General features: G+C 35.8%; 1 long non-coding RNA gene across 1 annotated transcript; it reads right to left on the bottom strand.

Moving 5' to 3' along the window:
* Window positions 1–1,648: 1,648 nt before the first annotated feature.
* On the bottom strand, window positions 1,649–7,261 carry LOC132631895 (uncharacterized). The gene is made up of 3 exons (XR_009579147.1): window positions 6,920–7,261; window positions 3,006–3,058; window positions 1,649–2,044 (listed from the first exon to the last, which is right to left on the bottom strand). It is a non-coding gene; the product is annotated as an uncharacterized LOC132631895 (long non-coding RNA).
* Window positions 7,262–8,232: the final 971 nt, after the last annotated feature.

The raw sequence follows: 8,232 nt of genomic DNA, 5'->3' as shown, positions 1-8,232 counted from the left end.
CTTTCATCTCCGGACCAAAACACACTAAAATGTTTCTCTTAAGTAGAGTTCCTACTAATTTGGTCCTAATGTCATGATTTTGTCTATATAAATATACATATGTATACATAGGAAAATAAATGGAATATATCTCCCTTTGAAATAATATGATAGATTTTATATAAGTATGAATAGAGAAAAGACTTTATTTATTTCTTATTCCATTTTTAGCTGGTTGGGTCAACCATACTATATACCAAAGCCATCTCACTTCAAACGTAGGTTCGAGTGTATTTCCTCTTATTTTTATGCCTTTTTTTCCCCTCCCATTTAGGAGGATTTATAGTGTTTCCACACTTCCCCTCCACTGTGACTCGAACCCAGGACCTACCGGTCGTGGGTGGAGGTGCTTAACCACTGAGCCATCCCTCACTTGTCTTATTTTTATGCCTTAAGTTTTGGGCCTTGGCCCAAAAAAGTTTTGAAAATGCCTTAAGTTTAACATAGTTGCAAATCCATATCTACACTTGTATCTTTCCCAAAATCTATTTGGTCTTGAGCCCAAGTTTTTAAATTTACAAATAAAACTCAAGAATCATTTAATTCCAGATTTCATTGTCCAAAAAGCAGTCCGTTTCATTCAGTTTTGTAAAGGGGTTTTAGCCCAAAATAATTTAATCCAATTGGTCCAATCCATTCATACTTATATACATCAGTGATTCAATCGTTTGACACTTGAAATATTTTTATAAAGTTCAATTTTTCCAATTTACATGCAATAATTAAACATAAGCCGTGATATTCTTTGAAAAACAACTGTATGAGAAAAAACATTTAGACTCTACGCGAGTTCTCCTAGATTCCTAACGCATTTGGGTTTCAATATTCATTACAATATTGTTTACATATACAACAATTATACAATAGCAAATAAATATATACGTATAAATCGAAAGGAGAAGAGTTAGGCTGGTGGGCCTACCTAAGCCCACCAGTTGCCATATTCACCTATGGTTGAGCCTTCATATTATTTATTTTATCCGGACTCGATTAAACAAAGGAGTCGGGCCTCTGGTCGAACAGGTTCAATAGAAGAGACGGCCCAAGTGGCCCACGTCAAGGTCCCATGCAAACAAAGAGGGGAAAAAGGGAATAGTGGTTAGAGGGCATCTATGCTTAGCAAATTAATTAACAGAGAACTTAAAAGATAAGGCACCATCATATATAAGTATATATACATAATACATATACCAGGCATATGCATTGCGTTTAACAAAGAAAAATAACACAAGAATGAAGCCGTAAAGAAAAAACAACAAAGTAATTTAAGAAAACAGGCCCAAAACACAAAGTGATGAAGGAAATGAAGCCTAATGCTAGAATCAGATAGGATAGGCCCAATAGGATAAATACACAGGAAGATTAGCCCCAAAGCCTCACCACTGAGTATGCAAGACAAAATTCATAAGTTAATGTCACGACCCAACCCCGTAGGCCGTGACTAGTGCCCGAGTTGGACACTCATATTCCCTGTTAACTATAATCTTTTATAACCAGCATATTATGAACTTATTTGTATAAAAGGCAGGACGTTATTTTAAAGCTGTCACAATTCTGTATGTCGTAGGCACCTGTCTCCTGAGGAGTTACGATCTTCAACAACAACATATATATATCTACGCAAGCCGACAAGGCTGCCACTACACGTAACATCCCAAACATATATATATATATATATATATATATATATATATATATATATATATATATATATATATATATGCAAGCCGACAAGGCTGCCATTACGAAGGGGTACGCCCCAAACATAAGTCGTATTCATACAACGCAACAACAACTATATACAGACCCACACAAATGTCCACAGACCTCTAAGAGTAATGACAGTGTCATATGACGGGACAGGGCCCCGCCGTACCCCGAATAAACACATACATATACAACAAAATGGAGTTATACCACAAGCTAGGCTCTGGAACAAAGAAGCACTCCAAAGTAGCTGAATAGATATCCCAGGCTGGTGGATCTCCGAAACGAGCGTCTGTACCTGCGGGCATGAACGCAGCCCTCCGAAGAAAGGGGGTCAGTACGGAATATGTACTGAGCATGTAAAGCATGAAATATAGTAATAGACTCATATTGAGACAAGGTGTGTAGGACCCAATGCAACAAACAGAATTTCATAAAACTTACCTTTGAACATATTTCATCGGTATCGTTCTCATATCAATATCAATATAGAGTTTTGTAATCAAAGCTGAATAATCATTCTGTATATAACATATATAACGTGTCCCGGTCCTTTAGTGAGGGACTCGGTAATTACAATCATAGCATCATAAATATATACATATACGTGTCCCGACCCTCTAGTGAGGGACTCGGTGAATAATGAACATATGCCCTCCTGGCCGCCATCCCCATATCATCATGTCATCATATCATCATATCATCATATCATCATATCATATCATCATATCATCATATATATATAACGTGTTCCGGCCCTCTAGTGAGGGACTCGGTGAATAATGTAATAAATATGCGCACGAAAACGTGTCCTGGCCCGGGACTCAGTGAAGGATGTAACGGTAAGCACGAGTAGAATAATAAGCAACCACATACATGCAAATCATCTTTGGAGACTCAATAGATAAGTAACTAATCAGCTTTCAAGTGTCGGGCTAATAATCATATTCAGTTCTTTCTAAATCTTATTACAAACCATAGCAAGGAACGTTTCAAGATTCATATACTTGTATCAATCTAACATGACATGGATTTTGAAAGTCAAATATGACTCTAATTATGCAATTCTTTAAGAGTAGGAATTTCCATACATCATTTGTTAGTCAATCATATCGTAGGCTCGTGACAATAACATTAAGGAATGAATAGAATCATAAGTCATGCTTGGAACTAGAGAGTAGAATTTACCCCAAGGTTCATATCATTTCTTACTTACGTCTAGGACATGTCAAGAAAAAGAAGGAATAGGCTTTACATACCTTTAGCGTTTAGTCGTATTATAACTTGTACTTGCTGCCCGATGGTACTTATCCTATATCAAGATATCAAGAGCTACGATTAGTCTATGAGGGAATTCAATATGTATTTTAACGTTAACAATCCCTTTCTAACATTTAGACGACGTTTCGTTCGTATTCAAACCAACTAGTACTACAAACTAATATTGCTAATCATACTTTCAAGTATCAATCCGAACTTGGTTAAACATGACTTAAGGGAACTTTGGACAGTCCGTACATCATTCAAAACAGTCCCCTATTGGCGGCCAAACAGCACACACAACATTACCATTTTCAATTCGCAGTTTTCCAACTTCAACTACAACGACAACAACACGTTTACAACATTACTTATACGATTATTGGAACTGTTTTAGCATCATATTTATTCTTACAACAGCCCACAAACCATTTCAATTTCAACTTGAATCATTAAGCTTCACTTTCATCATAAAATTCATGACAACAACCATCAAAATACCAAGTAAAATCAGTTCACTATCTTCCACACAAAACAGTCCACTACACGGCCACAATTCCACAAATAACAAGTTCATATCAACACAACTTCATCTTTAACCTTCCAATTCTTTTCATTCTTTTTACCATGCAATCTATGATAGCAACAACCATAATTATTAAATAAAATCAGTCCATTATTCCACACCAAACAGTCCCCCTACGGGTTCCACAATGTCTCAACATCAACACACAATTTCACACATGTAATTCACATTTACACATGCACAACATACCCCAATCACCCCCAAAACAGCCCCTACGGCTATAACAATATTTCAACACCAACATTCATAATTTCATACATGCAATGTACATTTACATATTCACAACACATCCAAATTCGTCCTAAAACAGTCCCTACAGCTCAACAACATTCCAACACCAACATTCGAAATCTCATGCATGCAATTCATGTTCACCAAGTTACAACCATACTTCATCATCAACACCTATAATTCCATGGCTACTATCACGCTCAAACATCAACACACCTAATTGCATGGATTAAATGTACATTTGCACATTTACAACACGTCCAAATCCTTACTAAAAATGTGTAAAAAGATGATCAATTCTTACCTTAACAATCTAACTTCTCAACTTGGCTAGAATTTGATGACTTGAACTAATACTTGTTCTTGTTATCTAATGACCACTTTCACGTTGCTATGCACCTTTCTAAGGGTCGAAACACTTGTAGAATTTTTTTTTTTTTAATCAACTTGGAGAACTCAAATCTGGCCGTGAGCTTATAGGAGCATGAATGGCATGTTTATGGTTTCTTCTTCACTTGAAACATAATGGTGAAGGTGTAGAACACTTTAGGGGTTTAATGACAAGAAAGAACATAGAAGGCTGGCCATTTTTGGTGGTGGAGCTGCCATGGCCGTGGCTCTCTTTCTCTATTTGGTGAAGATGAGAGCTTCTCTCTCTTGTTCAATTTGTGGAATTGGGAAAATGAGTTGTGGCATGCAACTTTGGTCAACAAAGTAGGCCATTTTGCTGCCCAAGATGGTCTTGAACGTTTCCCCCACTAAAGCATGGGCAAAAATCAGATTTTGCCATGTGGTAGTGGGGCCCACACGGCCACTAGTGATAAATTTGTGGATATTTAAGTCTTAATCCCCACTCAGCCCAACTTGCATCGTCCATATCTCCTTATCCCGATATCATTTTGACGAGCGGTTTGTTGCGTTGCAAACTAGACTCGATGAACTTAATTTTAGGCTTTTGAAACACCTTAAAACTCCTCATATACAAGGAGATATGCCTCCAACAATATGGGCTAAAAATCTGGTCCGAGATTTTATTGAAGTTGTTCCGATTCATTTCGTTTAACTTCTAATCCTCTTCCAACCTCATGTAACCTCCTATACATACATATACACACTCATATACATACTCATAACGCGATTTCAAATCCTTTAGGTTACCATGTCACCTCGGGATACTTAAGACAACCATATATATATAACGATATTCTTACTAACTCGATTAACTTTCCTTGAACTTTCTTAACTTATTATTTCTTGTCTTAATTAAAATAGCACAGAATCTTACGGGGTGTAACAGTTAAACTCAATGATATACAAGGTATAGCCTTTATATACACCAGAGTATATACAAGCCATATATACCTTGTATATCTCAGGTATATCAGCATGAATATTAACACAGAGGAAGGTAAAGGGGAGGATAACAAAGAAAGGTTAAAAAAAAAACACTTTTAGATGCAACAGGGTCAACTCAACCTGAAGATATGCATATAAAGTCTCATAAGGCAAAAATAGGGCCAAGCATGTCCCATTTCAATTCACAGAGGAGGGTTTATGCCAGCCTTTGAATTTTTAAACAAATACATAGAGGACAGGTTCAATTTCCATCAAATGGGATGACTTGATCATATATGGATACATGCTAGCATACATTGACTGATATCAGGAAAAAAAGACATTAGACACAAAAGGCCATAACTGGTCATTTTCATACATAGAGACATGCTTTCATTTCAAATGAGTTATGGACTATCCCAACAGATGCAAAATCACATTAAGCAACACATTGGAGCAACTTAACAATTTAGACCATTACTGGTCACTAAGTCAAATCCAACATGAGAAAACAACTAGAGAGTGTTCATTAAAGGATTAAGACTTAATATAAAGCAGCTTAAGGCAGTTTCTATGCTAGACTAGGTGAAGACAAGTAAGAACAAGCGTGTTAGAGTCTTAAGACACTACCTCAGATCCCTTTTACATGTAGGACTTTCACAGCTAGTTTGAAAATATATTGAACAACTTCATTAAGTTAAAAACTCTCATGAGTCATTAAGAGGGTGAAACAGTTAAGCATTTAGCAAATAAGGGGTTAAATGTACCCTAAACAGACTAATGATAGGATTAGGTAAACAAGAGTATATGAACACTTATAAACTGTGGCATTGAGTATTCTAAAAGTCAAATAAGCAACTTTTAGAGTCAAATCCATATATGCACATATAAACCCCAAATAGATCTTGAATACAGCCATACTACACTATTAACACATAACAAAGATCATTAAAGCTAATATAGGCGTTGACAGATCCAGAATTAGACTAAACAAGGTAATCATGCTAAACATAGACATATATTCTATAGTAAAGAGATTAACAGGCTTATAGGGTGATTTATAATAAAGCTTTAAATGATCAGTTTTATGAGGTTAACATTTTGAGGTGAACACATGAGTAAAACAGGACAAACACAACTATATCATGACATGCTAATGAAGGCAGGATTACTATTTCAAAAAAAAAAAAAAAAATCTCACAACTCATACCATTATATTGGACACTGAATATGACTATTCAAACAAACAGAGCCAGTTTCTTCATAAATAAAACACATGCGATCATATAAAGACCTTAAAATAGGATACTCCTAGGCTAGACATTAAGGGAGGCAAGCTAGGAAAATATACACTTGGTATGCATATGATCAAGCTAATCTAAATCAGCAGTTATGCTTATCATGCTACTAACTTTAAAATGAATGATATGCTTACAAGTGATTAATTGAACCACACTTAATCTGAATTAACACTAAAGATATATAAACTCACACTTAATCTGAATTAACACTAAACATATATAAACTACCAAACTAAACATACTTAATGACTAGTTGATACTATCAGAATTAAAGTAAACATTAAGCTAACACACAACAATTAAACCTAACGGATCATGCTAAACAGGCATATGAAAACCTATTAATGAATAAACTAATCTACCAATCATGCTATTAAACATACTAACAACTGAACTAACACATAATTAAACCAAATAAGCACATGAATTACTGAAAATAAACAAAAGGGAAGAAATTTACCTTTCTTTTGCGCAGCCTTGTCGAGAATGAAATTGGAAGCTCCTTATCCTTCTCAACCCGATACTCCGCCATAAAACAGAAGAGACAAAAACCATTATAAACCAATAGAAATCGCAACTTTTGGGTCTCAATGAGACAAAAACCATTAAAATGCTTGCAGGAAAAGAAAAGAGAGAGAGAGAGGGAGTTAATACCCTGTTTGGGGTTAAAAACGGTGAAATTGGGTGAGAGAAGTAGAGCAATAAATGCTCTTGCCATTCTCGGCCATGACACAATCAAAATATCATCGTGAGAGTTTCATCGAAACCCTGAGAGAAAAAAGAAATAGAGTATGTTTGGTATGTCTATGTATGTATATGTTTAAGGGATTGGGCCGGGTCAGTCCCTTGTTGGGCTGGACTCGGCCAATTCAAAAGAAGGAAAGGGGCAAGGGTCATTGGCAGATATGCCCCTAATTTGAGGTGGTCTTTAATTTTTACCCTGCAATCTGCTGGTCTTTAATATTTACCCTTCAACCTTTTTAAGTCAAAAAGCTAGACGAAAATACCATTGGGGAAAAACACGATGGATCATGACCATTGAGCGACGGTGATGACTAGAAGAAAGCTATTTCAACTAATTAACAAGTTTATATCGAGAATGAGATGCCCATTTGGCTACAATTCGACCAACTTATTTATTGATTTTGCTTTTTTGTCTTTATATACCATTTTGATTCATAAAATTAAAAGAATCTATGGTGGTCATTGTGGTTTTCTCTGTTGTTGGTTAATTTTCTCATTCAATTTTCTGTTTTGTGTTGAAGATTGGAACAAGAATTTAGAGTTTTCTTTAACAAGAGAGATATTTCGATGGTTTTAAATTTGTGGTTTTCACAAGACAGTCCACAAACTCCTACCCCATGGAAAGTTGCTAGTCAAGCATCAGATCTCGAATGCAAAGGTAATTGCGCTGCCAAAGTTGTTTGTAGGTAGAAAAATTAATTTGACACTAATTTTTGAAAGATAGACTAGGAATAGTGGGGATAAGCACAACCACAATGTTGAAGCGAGGACGTTGAGGTTCCACCGAGAACAAGTTCAGAATGTCGTTGAGTCTGCCGGTGGAGGCGACGGGAACTACACACATAACATTGGTGCTAAAGTTATGTCTTAAGGCTAAATTGACTAACTTTGAAATATAAAGTTATGTGTTAAGGCCTAATTTGACTACTTTTGAAATTAAAATTATGTCTTGAGGCCTAACTTGACTAACTTTGAAATCTAAAGTTATGCCTTTAAGGCCTAACTTGGCTAACTTTGAAATCTAAAGTT

Source organism: Lycium barbarum, chromosome 3, assembly GCF_019175385.1.
Source record: "Lycium barbarum isolate Lr01 chromosome 3, ASM1917538v2, whole genome shotgun sequence".
Taxonomy (NCBI): Eukaryota; Viridiplantae; Streptophyta; class Magnoliopsida; order Solanales; family Solanaceae; genus Lycium; species Lycium barbarum.
The sequence above is the reverse complement of the archived record's forward strand: the minus strand, read 5'-3'. Positions and strand labels throughout refer to the sequence as shown.